Here is a 27500-nt window from a genome sequence, read left to right on the forward strand (position 1 = left end):
AAACCCCTCTAAAAACACTTAGAACTGCCCATTTTGATAGTTTATACACAGAAAAACCCTGTAAAAATGCATATACCTGAGTATTTTAATAGTTTTATCACAAAAAGTGCATTTATTCATGAAAATCATATGAAAATACAGTTATTAGTGACTATTTCTCAGTGAAAAATACCGCGAATGGGCGAATTTTCCACGAATAATGGCTAGATATGTTCCACAGAGAAACCCGCGAATGCGTGAGTCTGCAAATCATGAGAACGCGAATACGGGGGTTTACTGTACAGTAAAAGGAAATATATTACATCAATTATATACTTAAGAAAATCAGATATAATACCACCTCAACTTAAACACTATAAGAGTCTAACCTTTCTGGCAAGTAAAGTCTGTCAAGTAAAAAAGTTCCTAAACTAAACCAACCTGTACTTTACGCTTAACATTCAATATAAGAGAGATCTAGAATTGCATCCCATCTAAAATGGCAGCTTGGGAAGAAATAATCATGATATGGTAGCTGGTAAGTACATATATGAAATCTGGGATCTGACTTGACTTGTTCCATCCTCTCATAATTTAAAAAACACACAGACACACACACACACACACACACACATGCACACAAGACCTAATTGGTGTTTGAGCCAGTAGCTCAAATGCCAAAAAGTTATAACATTGACCAACACCAAATGTGATTACTTTGCAGCTAGGAATAAAATCTTTACGTCCAAAAATTTAAGTTAGATACTGGAACTGGAATACAAAACTTAGGCCAAAGGCCAAGTGCTGGGACTTACAAGGTCATTCAGCGTTGAAAATAATGTTGAAACAATTGTTAGGAGAGGGTGGACAGTAAGATGAATGAGAGAGAATATGAACAGAGGTACAGTAAAAGGAACGAAAGGGGTTGCAGCTAGGGGCCTAAGGAAGGGACACTGTAAAGAACCGTAATAATGCCTACAGTGCATCGCGTGAGTTGCAGTGACAGCACTAACCCCCCACAAAAAGGCAGCTCTCTTTATGTACACGGGCATGGTACTTCATTTCTTGTTAGGGAAGAACAACCAACCACTACAAGTCCTGTTTCATCAAAATAAAAGTTATAACAACTCCAGAACACTAGATTGTGGAATGTGTAACATTACAGGTCTAGACTTGTTAAAAATAAATCCTGACCCATGTCACTGCAAAGATCTTGCACTTGGGGTTATATATCCAGCCCGTTACAAAAGAAAGTCTGGAATCATGTAATTTAGCAAGACTGCCTTCCAGTGACCTAAAATAGCAACACAAATTAGTAATTGTTCCCTATATGCAATTATCTGAAAACAACTGTTCTAGATCAAAGGCATCAAGTTTACAATTGCTTCTTGTATGCAAAAAGTTTATAAAGTAATTGCTTCCTATATGAAACCTGGGTAACATAAGTCTTGTAAATATCCATCTGATTCAAGGTGTAGATACTTATATAGTGAGTTATAAATAAACTCTCAGGAAAAATTAGTGCACTATGATGGGAAACTGGTCCATATTTAGCAATCTCAAGTCAAAGTAATTCTTGAAAGAAGACATTACCTAATTCCAAAAACATTTTGATCAAGTTCAAAATAAATGTGCTTAATTTTTGGGAAAGTACCCAACACACAAAAAAGTATGTGGGAGAAACACATCTGATTCTTCTTCAAGCTGACTAGACTGGTGTATAGGTTTTATGGCGTCTCAAGGAAGACGTTAAGATAGAAAAAGAATTGATAAGAAATCCACTTAACATCACAGACAGTATTAACCTCAAAATCTTGTCTAGATAACAATCTTGCATTAGAAGCTCATAAATTACATGATTCCAACTTACTGGAAGGAGTGAAATGTACTATAAAATTTAGGCCAAAGATCAAGAGCTGGTACATGCGGCCATTCAGCGCTGAAAGGGAAACTAAAAGTAAAAAAGGTTTTAAAGGTGTGACAAGAAGAAAACCTCACAGTTGCACTATGAAACAATTGTTAGGAGAGGTGGAAAGTAAGGTGGAAGAAAGAGAATATGAATGGAGGTACAGTAAAGGGAACTGAAAAGGGTTGCAACTAGGGTCTGAAGGAACGCTGCAAAGAACCTTACATAATGCCTACAACGCACCATGTGAGGTGCACTGGCAACACCATCCCCCCAAAAGGGGTACTCAAATTTCCTCTTCCAAGGTGAGGCAACACAGTTGTAATTTCAACACCAAAAACATTAAAAAACCTACACAAAATCTCTCGGGAATATAAACCAGGCTACCTTAGGGAACAGCATAACAGATAAAGGCTTCATGAAGTATAAAAAGCAGTTAACACAAAAAAACACACACCAGCACAAAAAATTCCAAACTTGTAAAAACAGCTTTATGCCAGCTAGGCTGCTAACACATTGGACAAGCTGGGCCAGTCAAGAGGTCTGGGCAATGCCTCATCTACCTGACAGGCCTTTGTTATTTAGTCAATATACTGTACAGCAAAAGCACACGATGCGCTGGATAACTCCATTAATGAAAGGCGTAGTTTCGTACCCCCATAGGAACAATTCTTGTTTGATACAAGATATAATCTATCATAACCTGCACATTCTACTTGCTTCATGGGGGCTTCAGGCTAAGTTTCATGGGCCACTTGGGAGCAACCCGGTTGATACATTAATTACTAAACTTTGCCTATCAAAGCTGTCTACACCTGGTACCATCAAATCATGGTTGACTATGTCCAATTTTATTATTATTATTATTAGTATTATTCTTCAGAAGATGAGCCCTATTCACATCGAACGAGCCCTATTCATATGGAACAACCCCAAAGGGGACACTGACTTGAAGTTCGAGCTTCTAAACATATGGGCTTCATTTAAAAGAAGTGACAGAAGATAATAAATAAACATAAAGAGGAGATCAGTTATTAGAAAAAAATAAATTCACAATTTAATTAATAGATAAAAATGTAAGTAAATTGTTAAAATACAAGAACTGTTTTAGGGTAATAAAGCTTTGCATCTTCACTTAAACTCTTGAGGTTCCAATTGCACAACATTCTCAGTTGGGAGACTGTTCCACAGTCCAACAGTGTGAGGAATAAAGAACCTCTGGAACTGAGAAGTTTGACAACGAGGTACATTTACAACATATTGGTATGAGCTTACAGATTTCTTATTCAAATACCTACTATGATGTATAAGCATCAATTTCAAGATGGAAATTTCACTAAAAAGTCTATCTTTATGGCTTATTAGTTACAAGTGCCTACTAGAAAAACTGGCTTTAAACAGCAGAAAAATATCCGTAATAACTGTATCCAGTAAGCAGCATAGTGAAGCAGATTTCCCAGTCAACCGAAATCTGCCACAATTCAAAACACACACATGGCATGCAGTTATATAACACCCGAGTTAAGTCACACCTGAGTCAAGACACCATTTGCGCTTAGCACTGAAGTGATCTGGGGTAACAAGATGATGGTCGTATTTTCAACGAACAAATTTGAGCGAGTAAAGCAATAGCTCAAATATGTACTAATTAGTATTCTTACATTTTTCAGTAAAATTATACATTTTATTTTTCATGAAAAACATATCCAATATAACGACTATCTCATCCCAATTTACATTATTTTTGACAACTATCTCATCCCAATTTATGACATTTTCCAATTGTCTCTGTATGCAAATTTACAACAGGAGCTACCCATGATGATAACAGATCAGTACTGACCTTTGAAAGTTAAAAAACCACAAATTGGAGAAAAAATATATATAGGAAATCCACATAAAGTTAAGGAGTGTCATGCTCCGTCATTTTTAAGAAATCCACACAGATTTTGAGGGTCAAACTCTGAAACTGTATGTGGATTTCTTAGATAAATTTGTTCTCCAAAATTTTGGTTTTTTCAGGAGCTAGCAATCTTACAACCTTGCCTAAGAGTCTCCATACCAAGAGCAACAGTCTCACAACCTTGGTTCCAAGTCTCCATACCACAAAAGGATTCCCAGCAAACAAAGCAAATCACTAACACATAAATGTCTAACCTCCAATACTCAAGGACGATAAGGCGCATTAACACTCGTCTTGTACAGAACAGAATATAGAATTTAGGCCAAAAACCAAGCACTGAGACCTATGTAACAGGAGGATAAACCTCGCAGTTGCACTATGAAACAAATGTTATGAGAGGGTGTAGGTAAGATGGAAGAATGAGAACATGAATGGAGGTACAGGAAAAGGAACGAAAGGGGTTGCAGCTAGGGGCCAAAGGGACACTGCAAAGAACCTTAAGTAATGCCTAGGGGCTTGCCCTGTACGTAAGCTTCATTTGTTAGTGGCATACGTCACCTGGGTTCTAGAGGAGCAAGAATAAAAGCCATGCCATTAGCTAAAGGCCAACAGAATTAGCAGCACCCTGTAGAAGGTCAGCTACCCCATATTAATTTGACTTTTCCCATTTATCCCAACAAGACTTTTTACAGATAACCACACCGTAACTAGATGCTTGTAAAGTAACAGTACCACTTAGTATAAAAATACACTAGATACCCCGTACTACAGTCTCACTTTTCCCTCATAAGTGGTAAACAACCATAATTATTAACTTCAAATGCCAGTTATGATTATAAAGTAAGCTATACACTTAATGAACAGAAAACTTTAGCGTTCAAAAAGACAATTCTAAAAATCGTAGTTTTGTGACAAAAGTTGGAGATTTTCCCTAAAAATAACTGCTAAACCTGGTCTAACATAAAGTACTCTTTATCATATTACAGTATAATCTACCTACCACAAACAAAAATATAGGAAACCATTAGTCGGGACATAAAATTCATAAATATCCAAGGTTTTTCCAACAATAAAATGACATTTTCATAATAAAATTAAGTTTCATATACACAAACCAAGCAATCACATAGCTATAGTTTCTAACTCGTGCAGCAGCCTTTATTTAAAAAATCTTGGTAGCACTTCGATAGTTTATTATAGGTGACAAGCCCCGCCCACTAACAGGAGTAATGGAAACGACTTAGCAGAAAACAGCATTCTGTTTGTGCCCTGTCAATGAGAGGGGAGGAGGGTGGGCTCCGATTCGGATGCTTACCACAAACCCCCCGCGAATAGCTAAAATCCGCAAATACTCAGAACCCTTCTAAAAACACTTAAAACTGCCTATTTTGATAGTTCAAACACAAAAAAAAAAAAAAAATGCTTATACAGTGTATTATCCTACTTACGGTGCGGTTAGGTTCCAAAAAGCCCATCATTTGTTGGAAAAAATGTATCTGGAATATGGCCTAGCCTACACTAGGGTATTTAGTATCATGTCTACATATGTGGTAGCCTAGTCTGCACTATAAAGTATACTCTATACATACATGGTACAGTAATTATTAATATTAGCTAATTCTGGAGGTTCATGCAGAGTGACTCAAGATAATTCAATACAGTACAGAGAAATTGAATAACAAACAAGAATTAGCTTAGCCTACACTACGGTATATCAAATACATATACGGTAGCCTAGCCTATGTTATACGGTACTCTATATTCACATAATATGGTGTTATATGAACATCAACATAACGAATATGCATCTTTTCCATGGATCTTTTAAAATGTTATGCTTTAATTCACTGTATTCAATAATACTGTATTTATTCCTATTCTTTTGTATTATAAATTTCGATCATAGCGATCAATGTTTTGGTTTGGACATCGATTATGCAGGAAGTTTATTTCGCCGTATTTAACCCAGTTCAGAGCGCTTTTCTTGCTTCTAGTTAGAGTAAATGAATCTCTAGATACTTTATATGGGGCAAGGTTATTTTTCGTTATATAAAGTGTTTTTAAGTCAAAATATAACTTAAATATGTCTCGTTGTGAAATTAATTTACCTATTTTTTTCATTAACCCTCTGGTGATCCGATGACGCGAAACCACGTCAATAAATTTTTTGCCGTAAGTGCTCCGATAATGCGATTTCCGCATCATCCGTGAGTTGTTTTCTGGGGAAATTCACCAAAAAAAAAAAAAAAGTCATCTGAAGAAAACGAGGACTGCGCCATTGTGTGGGCAGATCTTGGACCTACAAGAAAACATAAACAGGAAACCATAAACATGCGCCGCAAACTAAAGCACTGCACCTCCTATTTTGACAGAGTTCAGCACGTCTTTTCAGCACTCACGTTTTTTTGCTTTATCTTCATTTATCTGCGTTCGTGAAGTGCTTTTGCTTTTGCTACTGTTATAAAAGTGTTGGCAAGTAATTGTTGAACATTTTGAATAATATTTCACGTGTTTTTCGATAAGATCAATAATGAAGAATTTACTTTTATTTACATATATTTCTGTATTTCAACAACATTTCTGTCTTTCAGCTTCAATTGCTCAATTTTTTCTGGGAACACTTATTGCTTATACGTGGGCAATTTATAGAAAATTTATTCAGCTTTCCACTGCAATTTTCACTTTTTTCTTGGCATTATTCATTACCGAGTAATTACGAAAAATGTAAGCATAAATATGAGTACTCGAAAACCCAGTCGAGCAGTGCAGTTCGGCCTAGGGTTTATGAGTACGTGAATAATTATTTGTACACCTGTTTGTGCATTTGTAAAAACTTCAATGTGCATGTATTATATATCTTTCGAACGGCCATTCTTTGTATTTTATCATGCTGAATAGCAAAATGTAAAAATATCAACGTTTTAATCTTTAGCGAACAATTGGCTTTATGTGAAAAAACAAAACTTACGTCTTTGAGCTTCAATTGCTCAATTATTTACTGGGAACACCTACTGATTTTAGGTAATATATAAAAATGAAATTTATTCAGCTTTCCATTGCAGTTTTAACTTTTTTACTAGCATTATTTACTACCAAGTAATTATGAAAAATGTCAGCATATACATATCTATACGCATTGAACGCTGTAGTTCAGCCGGAGTTTATGCATGCGTAGATAATTTTTTGTACACTTGTTTGTGCATCTGTAAATAACTTTATTGTGCATGTATTATACATCATTCGAACGGCCATTCTTTGTACTTTATCGTGCTGAACAGCAAAATGTAATCATTTATATATAATAATCGCTGCTGTATTTTTTCTTAGAAAAAAAAAATTGTCCGTAATCTAATGACAATTTCTCAATTTTATTCTAACAATACATATATCTTTCTTTTGTGCGTCTAATAGGAAATTTATTCAGCTTTCTAGTGCCACCTTTATTTTTTTTCTATCTTTATTTCTTACTTAGATGTGATACGAAATGTCAACATAAGTAGGTTGGAAAACCTGGTAATTGCACTCCATAAAAAATTTACATTTTTTAATGGGTAACAGCTAATTAGCAAACACATTTATAGCAAAATAATTCTTTTCACGTGAAAGTTCAAACATTTCCACACATTTTACGTATAAAATAAACTCCTCAAACCAATTTTCCTTAAAAATTTCACGTTCATCACGTCTTTTTTATTATTTCTAAGCCTTGCAAAGATTTTCTGATTGCTTTAGGAAAAAATTCAATCATTTGCCGACATCATAAACCAAACCATAAGCCTATATCAGTTATAGTTTGGACGTATTGATTTTTACAAAGAAACGTTTCTGCGTGAGCCCCACTTTTCCCTCCACGGCATAAGTCGTATACCGGGTAGCGCTATAGGAATCCCCATAAGCGCAAGAGGGTTAATAGATGTCATTGGCTGTTTGGGGAATGTCTGTTTTGTGTAAAAAAAAATCAAGATTCTGTTCGCTATTTTTACTTGATTTCATCATAATACAAGTTTTACGCATTTATCATTTATCGGCGTAAAAATAGCAGTAGTATGTGTTCTTTCATGCCCAGTAGTTTTGATTAAAATACTTGCCCTCCAATTTTAATTATGGTCGAGTTTCACCCATGTTGCCGATGCACGATAATTTTAGTCATTAGCAGCTCGAACACTGTTTTCTCAGCTTCAGCTACAACTTGCAGCTTAAATTTAGCAGTATATTTCCTTGCCAATCTTTTATCCATACCGAATAATAAGGGTATAATGTAAAAATATATCAGTCCTACTCTACTTAACGTAATTTGTACTATATGGTAATTGTTTCCTACCATTCGATGTTAAAATACAAGCAAAATGGCTGTTGTTATCCGATTCTGTTATAAGCAAAACAACGGTTCCTCGTTCAGTTGTTTATGGCTGTACGCATTTACGCCAGAGTATAATGTTACTAACCATACTTTTATCATTCTCTTATATTTTTAACTAGAAGATGGGATAGAGATGGGGGAAAAGAAGTTGGTCTATTGCTCTCTCGCTGCCTAGTTATACGCTGCTGCCTGCGCCCATGCAAAATTTAAAAATACTTCATAAATATTGTCGTATCGGTATTAATTCCTTACCCCATCGCAAAATCGAATTATCGTAAGGCGAATTATCTTAACTCGAGCACTACCTGGGGTACCTGAGTATTTTAATACTTTCATCACAAAAAGTGCATTTAGTCATGAAAATTATATGAAAATACAGTAATTAGTGAATATTTCTTGGTGAGAAGTACCGCGAATGGGCAAAATTTCAGCAAATAATATGTACTGTATATACGTTCCATAGAGAAATCCACAAATAGGTGAGTCTGCGAATCGTTATACCACGAATACAGTGGGGTTTACTGTGCTTGGGTTTACTGTGCTTGGTAAGTATATATGAAACAATTTTATTATGAAAAAATATCATTTTCATATAAGTAGCTGAATCCCACACTGAATGGTGGTGGGATACATGGACATATTCTATTCCAAAACATTAAGGCATGGTGATGACTTTGAAATAGAAAAGGATATAGCTATTACTGAAACAATGCTTGTCATTTCCTTACATGGTAAGAGAACTACTGCAGGTGAATACTGTCTTTGGTTGGTGCTCATCTTATCCTGTAGAGGCGTGGCGGGAAAGCCATGGGGCGCCTCTACTTAAGTGGGAGCCTTGCAGCAAAGGATAGGACCGATGACTAGCAAAGCATATATAAGTGCCCTTGCCCTGGGCACAGTACTAATATAAAAAACAACCAGACAACACTGTCACTCTTCCTCCTGGCTCCGGAAAATTCAACACTCTACTTCAAGGTGAAGTGATAGTAGGAGAAAAAGAGAGATTCCTGTTTCCTCACCCAATACCCTGCCAGCCACTGAAAACGGCCCCAAGGTACTGCAATTTTCAAACACTGTTACAACTTCTTTCAAATAGTGTGACTCGAAGATCGTTTCACACTTCCAGTAGGCTGACTGCAGAATGGAAGTGAGGGACATACTGTGCCTGAAAGCTAATAAGGTAGAGACTGCCCTGACGTTATGAGCTTTCATTTTAAAAGTAGGCAAAATGTCCTTGCGAATCTGCGAGTGCGCCTCAGAAATTAAGTCTTTGACAAAAAAGGACAATGTGTTCTTAGTCAGAGGGTGAGACAGGTTCTTGACAGAGCACCAGAGGTTACTGGATGGTCCTCTGATCTTGGTCCTGCTCAGGTAATACCTTAAAGCCCGAGCAAAGGTATCCATTAAGGTCTGAATGGAGAAAGAATGGGGTAGAGCTTGGAAGGGTCCTTGTTCTTGGCTAAAATCCAAGGGTAAAGTAGCAAACTGCATCTCCTTGTGAAAAAAAACCTACTCTTTATCAATGGCTTGGATCTCACTAACATTAGCAGCAGCCAAGGCCACAAAGAAGAGAGTCTTCTGAGTAAGGTTTCTCTGAGAAGAGGAACGAAGGAGTTCAAAAGAGGGACCTGTTGGCACTACGCAGGTTCCAGGAGACCGGGTCTTCCTTTCTTTGCTTAGACCTATCAAAGGACTTGATGAGATCGTAAAGATCTGGGACTGACGCCAGATTCAGGACACCTGTGTTCAAACACTGAGCTAAACACAGCTTGACACCCACAATGGTGGAGGACAAGAGATATCGTAGACCTCCTCGGATAAAGAAGGAAATCCACAATTTGGGTCACAGATATCCCAGAAGAGACGTTGCATCTGAGACACCAACTTTGAAAAATCGCCTACTTAACCTGGAAGATGCGGATAGGAAGTCAATGGCTACCTCTTGTAATCACCTCTGCAGCACGCCTTGAAAACTCATGCTCTGACAAGCTTCCAGACAGTCTGAAGCCCATCACCCCAAGAGAAGACAACCCTTTGGTATCTCTTAAAGCAAGGTTGTCTCTGAGTAGACAGTTTTTAGGGGAAGGAGTCTTGGAAAGTCCACCCACAACTGTAGCAGGTCCTGGAACCATTCTTTCATGGGCCAGAACGGGGTTATGAGAGTCATCATAACACTGCGATGAGCCCAAGACTTTGTTCAGCACTTCCCTGACCATGTTGAAGGGCAGAAAGGCATAATGGTCCAAGTGGTACCAATCTTGCAGCATGGCATCTGTTGCCCATGCTAGAGGGCCTAGGGCCTGAGAACAAAAGAGAGGAAGGTGATGGTTCTTTGAGATAATAAACAGGTCAAATGTCAGCCTGCCCAATAGTATTGCGGATTCCAATAGACCTAGGGATCCAAGGTGGGAAGGACCTACTTTTGACGGCTCAGTTCGTCAGCCGGAATATTTAGTTTGCCCTGAATAAATCGAGTGACTAGACTCACTCAATTTGATCTGTCCACAGTAGGTCTCTTGATTTCTGGCAAAGTGAGTGAGTGCCGCCTTGCTTTCGTATGTACTTTAGGGCTGTGGTATTGTCTGAATGGACTACCACAGTCATGTGTGAACTAGGGTCGAGAGGCACCAAAGCCCTAAGTGAACTGCTTTCAGCTCTCTAACGCTGATGTGAAGGTTCTGTTCTTCCGGTGACCATGTCCCAGAAATTTCCAGTTCCCCAAGAGGACTCCCCAACCGGGAACCAAGGAGTCTGAATAGAAGTCTATGTCTAGGCTCAGAGGATAAAGGGCTTTCCTTCCAAAAGTCTATATTCAGACTGCCATCATTGCCGGTCTGACTTGATCTCTGGGTTTATGGGAAAAACACAGGTGTCTGGCTGTGTTTCCGTCCCAACTGGTTTTGAGGAAGAATGCAAAACTCTCTAGAGAAGTTTGCTTAACTTGACGAACGTCTTGATAGACGACAGATTCCCCAGGAGCCACTGGAGGAGCCACAGAGGCTGAAGCAAAGAGCCCGTAACTGGAAGATTTAGCTGGCACCGGGCAGTCCAAGAGGAGACAGCTTTTAGCCCTTGATGTGGGTAGACCATGATATGGGGCGCCCGAGAGTGTCTCCTGGAAGGCTAACCTTAGATACTTCCTGTAGTCCAGATGAATGGGGAAGTGGATGGGGAAGTGGAAACATGCATCCTGCATATCCATTGTTATAATCCAATCGCCCTGGTGAATGGATGAAAGGACCGACTGGTTCGTCTCCATCTGAACTTCGTCTGCCGGACGAAGAGACAGAGGGCGCTTACCTTGAGGACTGGTCTACAAAGAGACAGTTGTAAAAACCCTTCATGTCTGTGTTCTGAACCTCCTCTATGTCTCTTTTCTGTATAAGGGAAGAGACTTCCCCAAGAAGAGCCGAATGTCTCTCGGAGCATGCTGAGTATGCTGTCAATTCTATGGGAAAAGTGACCAATGGTGGGCTTTCCAAGAATGGAATGATGCAGCCCTTCTTCAGAACCTCAACATCCAAGGTTCCGCTCCTCTCATCAGCCACTCCTCCTAAAACTCCAGAAGTCTGGCTCCTACTGGTACATGGAGGACTTCCGACTCACCTTTTCTGCATGGAGCCTGGTAGATGGAGGTCTTCCGACTCACTTTTTCTGCATTGACTTGGCAGAAGTCTTTCTTGTGCTCCTGGATACAAAACGGACCATTGGACGGGCCCTGAAAGACGTTCTAGTTCTCCCTCCACGAAAGGGATGTTGCTGGAGGGTGATGGTCCTGGATTGGAGAGAGGAAGAAGATTCCTTGGGGCACCTTGAAGACTGGGTCAGCAAGTCCTGAGTTGTCTTTTTTCTGCAGATCTGCAGCTATTCCTTCACCGTATCTTGAGGGACAAGGTGATTCTTGTCCTGTGGTGAGAATATCAGAGCTGACTTTTGCAACTGGGTAACCCCCCTTGGATGTGAAGGGGTACCACAGCTCTCGTTTAACTTGAGTACCCCAAAGGTAACTAGAGCAGAAAGCTCAAGCGAGCCATCTCTAACAGCTGTGTCAACGCAGGGCAAAAACCCAAGCCAGTCCGAAGCAGTGTCCGCAGCCAGATCCTGATGATCCTCAATCTTCTTGGCCAATGCACCTACTACCCAATCAAGGAAACTGGGGACTTCAAACACTTTGAAAATGTCCTTTACCAAATTATCAAGTTCTGAGGGCGAGATACTTCCTTGGCTGAAGCAAAAGCTGAATGACAAGTCGATCAAACCAGAGAAGTCCCCTTAGGAGGAGGAAGCGACTCCAAAAGGAGGAGCTTCCCCAGTCACATATGACAAGTACAGTACAGTATATACCTCCTGCAACTTAGTCGAGAAGGAGGAAAAGCCAAAGACACTTTACCCTGGTCTCTTTTGGAGGAAAGCCAATCTTCCATTTCTTTAATTGACCTCCTAGAAGAAGAGAAAGATCCATCTTAGGGAGACATGCAATGTCATTTATCAGGTTCCTCATTAAGAACATCGAGGCTGGCAAAGACAAAGCAGCTGGCACGAAAAAGAGGAAAAGTTCGCCATCAAATATCTCAATAAGTCAGCAAATGCTGAAGGTGCCGCAGGGTCTTGTTTGACCTCTCATTCCGAAGATATCGGAGACAGGTTGTCATCCTGAACAGGCTTAGGAGCAAGAGGAGCTTCTTCAGAAGGTCAATAATTTGCACCAACTGACATTTAATCGGAGCCAGAGCAGGATCGACCGGGCCCACAGATGGGGATGAAGCAGAATGTCCGATTGGAGGAAGGGAAGGAGACCACAGTCTTTGGGAAGACGAAGCAGATGATGGGTGCCTGGGCGCAGGTGTTGGGCACTCATGAGTGGATGCGGGACACTCGTGAGCTGGAACTGGGTGCTCGGGAGCAGGTGCTGGGGGCTCGGTAGCCGGCCTTGGGTGCCCAGAAAGCAGCACGGAACATCTGGAAGCCAGGCGCTTGGGAGTCAGGTGCAGGCACTCAAGGGCAAAAGTAGGAAAAAAGTTGATCGGACAGGTGGGTCATTCTCCAGATTGTCCAAAGCGGACAGGTGTGAGGGCTCATGGGCCGAACCAGTCCACATAACTGCATGGAGGCCTGGGACTGCAAAGAGAATGCTTGTACTTCTTAACAGGCACTGGAACCCCCATTGGATCGGAACTCTGACCGAGGCTTGCAGAAGAGCACTTAAAAGGATGGGAAGAGTCCAGGTAACATCTACGGCGCTTCCTGTCCAAACAGCTATCGTTGAACAAGCAGCCATGCACATCCCTGGACAAGCCTTTCCAATGGCTGTCTACTAACACCTGGGACTATACAACAGGTGCGGATGAGGGGGCAACTACCCGTGGGCAAACCCCCTCAGCCTCCACTGGACTTTTGGTACGTCTTCTGCCAGGGTTTGGGGGAGCAGGACAGTGACCTCGGTCTAGGAGAACCAACGGGATAAGTATCCATCTCCTCTACTTGCACAACACTATCACTTGTCACTTTGCAGGAAGCAGAGCTGTCTGAATACGATTTCCCATATGCGCCTTCAGTGACTCGCCTAACTACGCCACTGTATTCACCAGTAGCATAATTTTCTTGTGAAACCTAGACTCTAGACTGGCAGTGGCATCAAGTTCAGAAGCAAAGGAGCCAGGCATGGGAGTAGGTGGACTAAAAGTAGAAGGGCTAGTAGAAGGATAAAAATTAGGAAGAGGAGAAGAAGGAATAGCAGGGCTATCTTCTAACCTGGGCTAAGGTAGAATACTAGGTTAAGGGAAGCTCGTTTCTAGGCTCTAGAGGTTGCTTCCCTTTTTCTATCCCTCTCTAACTTGCCTAGTTGAGATTAAGTACCTTCTACTCTTGCTAATCATTACATTTAGCACAAGTTTTCTCCCTACTGTATTTCTGCCCACTACATTTACTGAAAATTGTATCAGAATCATATGAAGATCCGACTAATCTGGTTTGCAACTTTCGCTACAACAGCGAAACTAGATGAACTTGAACCAGACATAATAATAACCAAAGAACTAGAAAAAATTATCCTGAAAGCTATTAAAGCTTGAAGGCTACTCAAGTAAGTGATAATACTTCACCGAAATCCAGCCATACAATCGAAAATTAGTCAAGAAAAGCTGCAGCAACCCCCCGATGTTACTCGAGAGCCGGCAGAAACAGAATGAGGTTTTCTGCTAAGTCATTTCCAGTACTCCAGTTAGTGGGTGGGGGTTGTCACCTACACTAAACTATTGAAGTGCTACCAAGATTTTTAAAATAAAGGCTGCCACCCAAGTCAGAAACTATACCTATGTAATTACTTTGTAAGTTAATATATGAAACTAAGATTTCCTCATGATCAAACCTATACCAATTCATAAATGATCAGAGATGATGCTAGATATCTTTTGAATTCCAACCCAAATTACAGAGGAATGGAATACAGAGTTTAAGCCAAAGACCAAGCACTTGCACCTATGAGGTCATTCAGCACTGGAAAGGAAATTGAGAGTAAGTAGGTTTGAAAGGTTTAACAGGGAGAAAACCTCACAGTTGCACTATGAAATAACTGTTAGAAGGTTGACAGCAAGATGGAAGAAAGATAATATGAATGGAGGTAGAGTAAAAATAATAAAAGGGGTTGCAGTTAGGGGCCAAAGGAATGCTGCTAAGAACCTTAAGTAATGCCCACAGTGCACAACGTGAGGTGCACTGACAGCACTGGACCCCCCAACGGGAACAGGAAGACTGCTGTATTCTGGTGAAGCAATTTTACAAAGTTCTAAAAACATCCTTCTGGAATAATGATAGAGACGCTGTCCAGAAAAATTCTTAACTTTAGTAAATTGTAAAAAGTTGCAAGTGTCTCAAATGGCTATGGCTATTTCTACATGGCTTTACTGAAAGATTTAAAATTACCATGCTGTATTCAGCTGCAATAACCCTGTACAGCTATGAGAACATTATCATTATTATTATTCAGAAAATAAACCCCTATTCATATGGAACAAGCCCACAGGGGCCACTGACTTGAAATTCAAGCTTCATAAGAATATGGTGTTCATCTGAAAGTAACAGAAGGTAAGGGGATATACAGTAAAAGATCAGTGATTAGAAAAACAGATAAATTAACAATATGACAAATAAATAAAAATGCAAGTAAAATATTAAAATACAAGCTGAACTGTATTAAGGTAGTAATGCACTGCATCTTCACTGGAACTTCAAAAGTCCCAATTGCACAACATCCTCTGGGAGGCTGTTCCACAGTCCAATGGCACGCAGAATAAAGAACCTCTGGAACTGAGAAGTTCAGCAGCGGGCACATTTACTGCACATTGGTGCTGCTGTTCAGTAAATCTGGTTGCTCTCAGCAGGAAAATGGGATCACGGGTCAATTGTAAATGTGAAACATTCTCAGGCATGATAATATCTGAACAAAAATGATTCTTTACAAAGTCTACAACACCATAAAAAGTGACAAGGGAGATTTCCAATTGTTGTACTATTCATTAATAGTATGTACTAACCCACACTGACCGATAAAGTTGACTATGTGACATGGTTTAACAATCACTGAGTCACTAGTGAGTCATTTTTGAGTGACTCATAGCCAAGCCTGTTACCAATGTTACACTATGGAAATTGTCAATAACTGATTTCCATGGCTTGAATTCTAATTCATCTTATAAAATCCATGACAGCTTCTGTGTGTTCTAGCTATGCAAACGTCATCTGGAATATTCTAACTGTATTCCATGACACATGAGCCATAAAATCTCTAAAAAGACCATATAATTGTTTCCGCAACAGAAGGCCCTACCTTCCTAGTCGTGTACAGTACAGGTATCTATCGTCTTCAGAGATTTTAGATAATTAGCCAATTAATCATTGATGGTCCCAACAAAGACAGAATGTTATGCTTGTGGTTTTCCCATGACCCCATTTGAAGTACTATACACACACAAAAGAAGATTTACCAACATACCAAATCCACTGGGGTTTATAAACTGAGGCTTCCACAAAGAAAGTAAATGCATTCATAATTCTGAACAAACTACTCAAATTCTAAGTCCTGCCAGATGTGTATGTCTGTAAAGTTCTGACATTCGACAGTCGTATACCAAAATTTTATCTAAGATAGCAAACACTATTTCAATAAATATCCCAGCCTGTGTACATCTCTATGGTACAGTAAAAACATTTTTCAGTTTAATATTGCACTTTTCCTATACCTAATGCTAAACTGTACATTTATCTTAATATTGAAAAGTAGTCTGCTTCCTCTATTAATTTATTTTGCATTCTTTCCCTGGGACTGTAAACAGTATAAACCAGTCATCATACTTTATCAAGAATAGGTATACAGATTAATATACTAGACTGACACACATTAATATCCTGGATTGACACAGTCTTTTCACTACCATCTCTATTTGTGAATAAGCATAAACTTTCACAAGACTCCAAGGATCTTAAACAGAGCAGTAAGTCTGCCTTCATCAATGTTAAATAGAAAACCTGCTGTGTTTGTGTACAAAAAAAAAGCATCAACATATCAGTGGAGTCAGTGTATACAACACCTACTTTGAATAAGTGCACTTTGTCATCAAAAGATTATAAACATTTGTCAATGTAGTTTTGTGAAAGTTTGATAGAACAATCTTGTGCAGAGGTTACACCAATTTGTGTTGGAGGTTGAATTAGGAATTAAGTTAACTGTCCTCAAATATTTCAAGTACAGTATACAGTAAGTACAAAGCAGTACAGTATACAGTAAGTACAAAGCAACATAAAAGTTAAATACCCTGCAAAAACCCAAGAGAATTTTGAGGCCATATCCCTGGTTGGGTGAGAAGCTACCACTAAGTTAGGTTAGGATGTATCACTTTATATGCTACTGACACAAATAGTATTAAGCAACTTTTAGTAGTGTCAAAGGATGTAGCATCCTATGCTACGACGTATCCCTTTAATTATGAATGCCCAATTTTCCTGCTTTTTATCACGTTTCTCCTTGTGACGTTAAATGATTACGAAGATAAATTATCATATTATTCTGCTGATTCTCCTGAGTTCTGGGCATTTCACCAAAGCTGGTGACAAAGACCATTTATTATAACTTGCACCTGAATATTTTCTGGACATCCAACAGCTATTAGCAATTCAACATACAGTAGTTCCTAACCTAACTTATACTTTACACTTAACATTCAATTTAAGAGATTTATTTAATAATGTATGACATCTAAAGGGGTAGCCAAGCATAACATAACAATAATAATGTAGCTGATATTTAGAGAAGTCTCTTAAGCTTTCATATTGTTTAATGCCCCATGGGCTGAAAGCCAATAATTTTTTGGACATCAATAAACCAGTGACCCTGTAATCCTTTGGTGAGGATTCCTGAAGAGCCATTCTGGTTATGTTTTTGTAACCATATTTAAGGGAGCTATTTTGGGGAAAGCAAAAGAGGGAGGAACAGTTGGCAAAGTAAAAGAGGAAGGAACAGTTAGCCAAATATATCAGCCTCAAAGTAGTCTACGTGGATGGGAAGTAGACTTCTTGCTACTGTTGAATCACAGCTTTCAACCCGCCAAGTGTAAGTTGAGCTATATGCCAAGTGTAAACAGGTGGGGGTTGTTGAGGAGAGTCACTACCGCCAGCCAAGTACAAACCTGCATCCTATGATAGGTTAGGTTAGGATCATAGTTTTTTTTTTTTACTATGTTAACGGGGATCCAGAGAGGCCATTTCCTCAGCTAGCCAGGTAAGACTAACATCCTAGATTGGTTACGAGAAGCTACAAGAGGACAGAACCCTGTAAATACCACTGATAACTTTTACCTTAGGACCCAACATCCTAGATTAGGTTGGGGGAAGTTACAAGAGGACAGAACCCAATTAATACCACTGACAATTTGCCTCTTATGACCCAACATCCTAGATTAGGTTAGGTGAAGATTCTTGAGGGCAGAGCCGCCATAACCCAGGGACTACCTGTATTTAGATGTATTACATCTGAAACACTGCAGCTGATAAGTAAGCCTTAATTGTCTGAGTATTTAATTTTGCATATTACTGTACAGTAAACCCCACCGCGCGCCCCCCCCTATTCGCGGGAAATAGCTAAACTCCGCAAATACTTAAAACCTTTCGAAAAACACTTAGAACTGCCTATTTTGATAGTTTAAACACAAGAAAAACCCTCTAAAAATGCTTATACCTGAGTACTGTATTTTAATAGTTTTATCACAAAAAGTGCATTTAGTCATGAAAATATGAAAATACAGTAATTAGTGAATATTTCTCAGTGAAAAATACCACAAATGGGTGAATTTTCCATGAATAATGGGTAGATACGCTCCACAGAGAAATCCGTGAATACATGAGTCCACGAATTGTGAGGATGCAAATGCGGGGGGTTTACTATTCACTGTTATAAAATGGATTGCATAGCTACACACTTTTTAATAAGCAAGAATCAACATGCTAAGTCATATTAATTTATGTCCATTTCTACTATCATAGGTGATGGCTTTATGCTTTCTAAACATCCCATACAGAGGTGAGGGGTTCAAAGTGCCCAGCTAGGTAAGGAGTACTGGGGTGAAATCTCTGGTTAAGGAAGGATTAGCCTACATGGCAAAGTCAAGTTAGGTTAGGTTCTTTGAACATTAAGCCTACTCAAACGTGGAAGCCAAAGGTAATCCCATGTTGAAACACCTCAAAAACGCTGTCTCCACTTTCCAGTTTACCCTTGGCTGGGGTAAAAAGGAGTTGCTTCAGACAAATCGAGGTATTTCTACCAAAGAACTCCCCAAAGAGATGTCATTTATTCATCAAATTTTTTCACTGAAAAATTTGTATAGAAAATTTAGAGAAATTTATAGTCTAATTAGTGGAATTATAAATTTAGATATACTGAGAAATTTACAGATAACTTGAGAAATTTATAGAGAACTTGAAATAATTACAGACAATTTGAAAATGTACAGAGATAATCTGAGAAAGATATTTTTAAAAAATTTACAGAGATCATTTGAGAAATTTACAAAGATAATTTGAGAAATTTACAGAGATAATTAGGTAAAATTACAGACACAATTTGAAAACTTTACAAAATATAATTTGCAAACTTTTCCAAGATAATTTAAGAAATTTACTGAGACCTATTGAGAAATTTAGTATAATTTAAGAAATTAACCGAGACAAACTGAGAAATTTAATAACAGTAATGTTAAAAATTTGCAGAGATATTTTAAGAAATTTACCATCTTTGGCTTTTGTGCTTGCGTTCATCCCCAAGGGGCTGGTACTGAACAGCTCCCAGCTGAGCTTATCTATAGAATTACCAAATTCGGTAAATTATCAAATCTTCCGTTCTAGCACGAACGGGTAATTTAGATGACGGCAGCTTTATAAACTTAGAACTTTTGCCATCGATTCTAGATGCCAATTCAAGTCAGTCCCCAAACTCATCATTTGCCAATGAAATAACATTGGGATACTCTCCCTGCAGCACTAGTATAAATTATATCACATCACAATACTGCAAACAGCAAAACAATATAAAGCAGACATTTTAATAATACAGTAAAGCCCTTTTACCTGACAGATATTTATAGGATACACTCTAGGCTAACTTAACCTTACCTAGGCCTCCCCCTTTAACCCACAAGGTGCTGCACGTCGCAAGAATCGAGGCTTTGTGTGTTGCGCTACGACATCAAAAATATTATAAATCTTTATTTTGTAAATTTTGGAGATAATGGCCTCTTTTCATGATGATGCTCTCACTTTCAACAAATAGTGATTTCGAGAGAGAGAATTACCATGACGGTGACGATAGTAATATTGGTTTTCAAGTTAAGTGTGAATACGATGGTTAAAATACACACGCATATACACTCATTCAACAAATTATTAATTGTTGTATCACTGCTGTACTTTGTTATGGTGCTTCTTGAATAGCTAAGGAGTCATACTGTCATGAACAAATTTGAAAATGTTCCAGAAAATACTGTGCAAAGCATTCCAAAAATAAAAAGTGGTTTTTGAAAATTCGTCTTCTTTCCAAAAAATATTTTTTAAATATCAATTTTTAAAAGTATCTTATACTTTATTACTAATTATTTATCTGGGACAAATGGCAATTACAACCACGTAGAACATTAGGTGATAAGTTAAAAAATTAACAAGAATATATTAGTGCTATTACAGTACTGAAGTTGCAAATGCATAATACTGCCATCATCCCTAAGTGGCATCTCCCTAGCATCTTGTGGTTTACCCTAATTTACCATAACCTTACTGCTAACAGGCGTACCCATATTTTATAAATATGCAAAAGCAGTAGGCCTACATGTACATATTTATATATGGCCCTGCACAGGGTACAAGGTCTATTATAGCCTACCCTAACCTTAATGCTGATAACTGTCACTGGCCTACCATATATATTATAAATATTCAAAAGCAGTAGGCATGTGTATATAAATACATGCAAACAAAATCTAGCAGGTTAAAAATAATTTCTTACAGGATACATGGAACCTGTTTCTTACAGGATACATGGAACCTGTGGGGATATTTGGGGATGGGCCTATTAAAAAAAATTAAAATACTGTATTGCCTCATTAAGAGGGACCATGCAGCCTTAAAGTTCCTCACTGGACGAGTCGGTAAGAGTTCTCGGCTAGCACTCTGCTAGGCCCGAGTTCGAGTCTCCGGCCGGCCAATGAAGAATTAGAGGAATTTATTTCTAGTGATAGAAATTCATTTCTCAGTTTAATGTGGTTCGGATTCCACAATAGGCTGTAGGTCCCGTTGCTAGGTAACCAATTGGTTCTTAGCCACGTAAAATAAGCCTAATCCTTCGGGCCAGCCCTAGGAGAGCTGTTAATCGGCTCAATGGTCTGGTTAAACTAAGGTATACTTAACTTATGCAGCCTTAGGTTGAAGACAGCATCCAAATTTAATGGAAACATTTAGGACTAAACTATTATATATCTTGTAATGAATAAACCAGGCCTTTTATTACCCCTGAGGTCTATATTACATAGAACTAAGCAAAGCTAATTTACCTGGATATTAAAAAAACTGGCCTAACCTAAAGCACAATTTCCTCTCTGCTCTCACCCCCCTTCAAAAAAAAAACTGGCATATTTTAACAAATTTAGCACCCTGTGGGCCCCAACCCAAACGAATAGCCTAGACAGGCCTAAATTTTTATTGAAAATTGAAGGCAACATATTAGGCAATTAGGCAATGCCAAATTAATCATTTGACAAAAAAATATTTCGCAAATTTTGAACAAAAATTGGCCACCCCTGTGGCGCCCAACCCTGAAAAAATGGCCAAGACAGGACTAAAACTTTTTAAAAAATCGTAAGGCAATGTAAGGTAACATATTAGGCAGTCAGGCAATGCTGATTTAATATTTTTATAAAAAAAAAAAAAATGTTAATTTTGGGTCATTTCTAGCCTTATGACCCTAATTCTAACCCAAAAAAGGCAAATAAGGCCTAAATCCTAAAAAAAATCATCAGGCAACACATTTAATAATTTCTACAAAAAAACTTGCAAATTTATGACCAAATGTGGCCCCTGGGGGCCTGAATCTGAAACAAAAATTGGCCCAGACAGGCCTAAAAATTTTTAGAAACTCGAGAGACAACGTGAAGCCATGCATCTGGCAATCAGGCAATGCCGATTTAATTTTTTTTTTTTATTAAATTTTGGGACATTTGTGGCCCTATGACCACCTACCCAAACCCAAAAAAGGCAAATGGGGCCAAATCTAAAAAAAATCATAAGGCAACATGTGGCAGCATATTAGGCAATCAGGCAATATCAATTTAATAATTTTAAAACAAAACTCACAAATTTGGACCAACTTTGGCCTGTGTGGCCTTGAATCCCAAAGCCATGTGGCCCCTATCCCAAAGGCAAAAATTGTCCTGGACAAGCATAAATGTTAAAACATCAAGAGGCAACACAGCCTATTAGGTAATCAAGAAATACTGATATAATTTTTTACAAAAAAAACTTGCAAAATTTGGGCTATTTATTGCCACCTGTGGGCCCCAAGCCCCTAGCAAAAATTGGCCCGGAGGACCCTAATTTTTTTTTCTTTAATTGAGAGGCAAGCTATTAGGCAATGCTGATTTAATAATTTAACCAGAAAAAAAAAAAAAAAAAAATTTTGGGCCATTTCTGTCTCCAAACCCCAACTGAATTAATAATTTTGACAAAAAAAAAAAAAAAACCTTTGCAAATAACATGATACAACACACAAAGCAATCAGGCAACACTGATTTAACAAACCTTTCCAGAAAAAGACCTTCACAAATTTTGGACCAAAATTGGCCCACTGTGGGCCCCAAACCCATTGAAAATGACCCAGATGGTACCATATTTAAAATAATAATCAAGTAGTTAGCAGAATGACGGAACTAAGCTTTTCCCATGTTTAGTGTTACTTGGAGGGTCCAGGGGGCTTTACCCCTCCCTGGCCAGGTGAGGGAAAGGCAACATAAGTGAGACTAAAAAGGTAAGGTCGTTTTCATCTGCGGAACCTGTTCCCGTCATTCTAGACTCATCCCAAATAATCATAAGGCAATGCATCAGGCAATCTTAAGCTATTAAGCAATGCCAATTAATTACAGCTTTTAAAAAACCCTCCGAAAATTTGGGCTATTTGTAGCCTTATCACCTCTACCCAAAAAAGACCCCAATTTAAAAAAATCCTAAGGCAACTTAAGGCAACACTAGGCAATTAGGCAACGCTGATTTAATCCTTCACATGAAAAATACCTCGCAAATTTTGGACCAAATTTGGCTTGTGGGCCCCATGTACCAATTTTTTTTTTAAATCATAGGGCAATGCATTAGGCATTCATGCAATAATATTGTTTTAAATCAGAAGGCAATGCATTAGGCAATCCTTAGGCAATGAAGATTTAATATACCTTTACAAGAAAAAAATATTCACAAATTTTCAAGCAAATTTGGTACCCTGTGGATCCGGAACCCAGGAAAATGGCTCAGATGACCACAATTTTTTTTTAATTTGTAAGGAAATGCATTATGCAATCTTAGGCAATTAGGTAATAAATCAGCCTAAGCAATCACAGGCAATGCCAATTTATTAATAAATCCTTCCATGAAAAAACCCTTCCAAATTTTGGAGCCTTTGTTGCCCTCTAAGCCCCAAACACAGGAAAATGGCCCAGACGGTGCCAAATGTTAAAAGAAATCCTGAGGAAACTTTAGGCAATAAATTAGGCAGTCACTAGGCAACGCCAATTTAATGTAAGAAATGTCCCCCTGGAATTTTGTGGCATTTCTGGCCCCCTATGGACCTCCAACCCGATAAAAATGTCCCAGACGCCCTTAAATCTTTAAAAATCCTTCAGGCAACGTATTAGGCAATACATTAGGCAAGGCAACGCCGATTAAATAACTGGCTAGCCAAATTCTGTAAAATAGCAATCGCTCGACGAATTTTGGACCAAATCTGGCCCCCCCGTGCCTCCATACGGCCCTAGATTTTTCAAAAACCCTAAGGCAACGCATTAGGCAATCAAGCAATCTCAGGCAACGCAGATTTAATAACAGGGGAACATAAATCCCTCGCAAAATTTTTGGGGGCCACTTAGCCTGTGACCCCGAATTAAAAAAAGTCCACCCAAAGGGTTTCTAAACGACCCCCGGGGCAATCTTTAGGCAAACAGGCAACGCCTCGATAACTAAATAACAATCTGACACTCGTAGTTGCTTAGGCTATTTAATGCTGTCACGTCGTGTTTCTCACTCCCTCTCTCACTCACCCACCTCTTCCTCCCCTGCCTCTCTCCTCCTTCGTCGGAAAGACAAAACCAACCTCAAACCACCTCTCTCCTCTCGCTTATTTCGGCCTTCTGGCACCCTTTTACGCCCCCCTTTGACCATCCTGACCTTCCTCTTACCTTCAGGTCGCCACGGAATGCATCAGAGAGAGGTCAAAAGGGCTATTTGACCTGATAAACAGCCGGGAAACAGTTGCAAATAGTCGTAGACTTAGTCGCCACACCGAGAAAAACAACAATGCATTGTTGGGGTAGGTGGCAGCACTCGGCCCTCTAAGGCCGCCCCCGCGCCATTTGAATTGGCGGGTGGCGTGGTCCGCTCGACTTTTTATGGTTTTATGATAGATTTTCCAATATATAAAGGTTTTATTAGCTAAATATTTATTCATAAAAGCATTTTTAATATCATTAATACATATATCAATAAATAAATGCATTTTTACTTATCAATTTGTCTCAAAAACTTTTCCGCTTTCCCTCAATGCTTCATCGTGGCGGTTGCGTTCTGGCTTCATCTTCTTAATTTTTCTGGTTTTGCGGTTAGTTTTTCAGTATGTATAGTGTTTAATTGTTACAGAGTATATTTATCACCAGTATATGCATATTCTTGATAAGTATATTATTAAATTTAAGCCTTTTTAAAATGTTTATTTGTCTGAAAACATCTTTTGGTCTATCGTTCATGGCGGTCGAGTGCTGGCTTCATCTTGACTTTTTCTGGTTTTATGGAAATTTTTTTATATTTAGAGCTTGTGATATGTAAAATATTTATTATTAGAGACTTTTTTTCATATTATTACTAAATATATAAGTGAATAAGTGGCATTTATAAGCTTTTATTTGCCTTAAAATTGTTCTTTTCTTTTCTCGGCATATCGTTCATGGTGGTTGAGTTCTGGCTTCAGCTTCTTGACTTTTTCTGGCTTTAAGGTTGGTTTCTCAGTATTTATAACGTTTTATTGTTAAAAATATATTTATTATGATTATTTGTATATTTTTATGAATATACTGCTAATAAAATACCTTTTTAAGTGTTTATTTACCCCAAAACAGCTTTAACTGTTCACGGAACATCGTTCATGGCGGTCGAATATTGGCGTGATTTGTTCGACTTTTTCGGGATTTATGATGGATTTTTAGTATTTAGAGCTTGTTATTAGTTGAATTTTCACTTATCATGGGTTTTTGCATATCATGGATGTTTGCACGGGTTTTGCATATCATTTCTATATGTTTATCCGAGTAATTAGCTTTTTTACACGTTAATTTGCCTCAAAAACCTCTTTTTCTCTTGATGCTTCATTATGGCGGGCGGTTTTTGCCTTGATCTCTGTGCCTTACAGTTCTGAGTCAAAGTACATTATAACAGTTATTACATACAAGTTGTGCTCAAATCTTCCTCAAAGCTATAACTCATTAACCTTGTTAACTTAAACAACTGAGGAGTTAGCTATTCTCAAAATCAGGCTTGGCTAGGCTGGAGACCTAAAAACGGGCAAAATCTGCATGGTCGAACATCAAAGCCTACTGTTATTCTGATGAGACATAATACAAGTCAAATAACCTAGGCGCTCTTCTTTACCTGACCTAGCTGTGTTTGCTCTCAACACTAGGCAGACTGCTGCTGCAAACTGTGTCCTTTTCTAGTATCAGGTTTAATTTTGCCTTGGCCGTAACTAAGATGTGGAATAGTTTACTTATTGCATTTGTAGAGGAATTTTCTGATTTCCAGATGTTTAAGTGAAGAGCAACTTCGTTCCTGCTCTCTGCTCCACACGTCTCCTGAATTCAGGTGTATCGGCATATTTATTTATTTATAACGTTTCCCCCTTCTCTCTCTCTCTCTCTCTCTCTCTCTCTCTCTCTCTCTCTCTCTCTCTCTCTCTCTCTCTCTCTCTCTCAGCAGGTTGATTTCCCTTTGGAGCCCTCTTGGGTTTATTATAGTCTGCTGACTCTGTCCGTAAGGGTTTTCAGCTGAAGACTTAAAGAAACAAAGAAAAGACAGAATTACAATGTTTCTTTTATCCATAGCATGAGATACAATACCATCGTGCACTGTCCGGTACTTTTTCCAATGCCAAAAAACCACTTCGCAACTCGAACCAGTTCCAGCTTGTACTGTATACTGTTTCAGGAAAAACAATGTCTAGAATATTGCTCTACATGCCTCTCGGTTTACACTTACTTCAGTGCATAAGCCATCATCAGCTATACTTATCTGAGCAAAATTGACATCCCATCTTTCATGACAGATATCAGTACGAAAATATTTCTTCATAGATAATTCCACACATATAAACAATGATGAATCAACGGGTTAATAGTAGTCATCACGCATAATTTATTTGAATATACATACACCTATATAAGGCAGGAGTAAATCAAAGGGAAGATAGCACTGAATGAAAATCAACATATAATTTAAATACTACAGAACATAATTCTTGAAATACCACCAAGACGTAAAAGGTATTGGAGGCAAAAAGCCAATTTTCTTAGACCACTTGAACTGTGGCTAACAAATCCTGCATGAGAAACCATGAAGATCTGTGCCAAGCCATCTCACTTTATCAGGGCCTTTATCATTTTAAATGAGGAAAGATTCATATAGGCCTACTGAGCACATAGGAAGCTGTTTGTTGACAAGGAAACAAGGGTTATGATTGAATTCCCATAGGCCTATATGTTTAAACAATGAGAGAACAGATAGGCGGGAATAAAAATCAACAGAGATTAATTTATTGCAACATGAAGTTGGTGTCTCTGGGATGGGCAACATATTATTTTGGCCTCCTTTATCACCGCACATTAATGACCAAAATAGAAGCATTTTTTACTATAAAAATGGTTAAACTGGGTTATTTCAAACAAAACCAATAGTGCAAATTAGAAATTAAAGCAGCTTTATCATTCTAAATGAGGATGGGAATATTCATACAGGCCCACAAAGAGTATGATATAAAGTCGTTGGTTTACAGGAAATAAGCCTTGTACTTGAATTCCCATAAGCCTATGCGAACAATGAGAAGTATGAATAACAGCCAATAGATAGATTAACAATTAAATAAATAATAATAGCAAAAACAGAGAGTAATAAATATGAGAAAATTATGTGGGAAATAATATATGGAAGCCTAAGGAAGCTGTTGCCTATGATCTATCTTAAACCAAGGTCCTGCCCCGACCGTGGTCCTGCCTGACCTCGGTCGGAAGAATCCTTTGTTTTTGCCTATTGGTCTTGACCTCTTAAGAAAGCCGCCCCCCCCCCCCAATCCCTCCTTTCCCACCCCGGCCAGGCCCATACACTCCCCATCATCTCTCTCTCTCTCTCTCTCTTTCTATATATATATATATATATATATATATATATATATATATATATATATATATATATATATATATATATATATATATATATATATATATATATATAATATTTTATAGGCCTATATCAGCCAGCTTCATAGAAGTGAGTACAGCCACCCATTAGACCTATAT

At 38.4% G+C, this 27500-nt stretch overlaps 1 protein-coding gene across 3 annotated transcripts in view; it reads right to left on the reverse strand.

Annotated features, from left to right (window-relative positions):
• Positions 1-27500, reverse strand: part of ova (ovaries absent) — a 135956-nt gene that overhangs the window by 79535 nt on the left and 28921 nt on the right. The window contains exon 1 of one of the 3 annotated variants that reach the window (XM_067092741.1): positions 24123-24246. The exons of 1 other annotated variant lie outside the window; for it this stretch is intronic. The gene's annotated coding sequence lies outside the window, so the exon portion shown is untranslated. Of the gene's footprint in view, positions 1-23988; positions 24010-24122; positions 24247-27500 lie in introns of those variants that run through there. One more of the 3 variants, XM_067092742.1, reaches the window with a different exon arrangement.

The sequence above is a fragment of the Macrobrachium rosenbergii genome, chromosome 49 (genome assembly GCF_040412425.1).
Source record: "Macrobrachium rosenbergii isolate ZJJX-2024 chromosome 49, ASM4041242v1, whole genome shotgun sequence".
NCBI classification, from domain to species: domain Eukaryota; kingdom Metazoa; phylum Arthropoda; class Malacostraca; order Decapoda; family Palaemonidae; genus Macrobrachium; species Macrobrachium rosenbergii.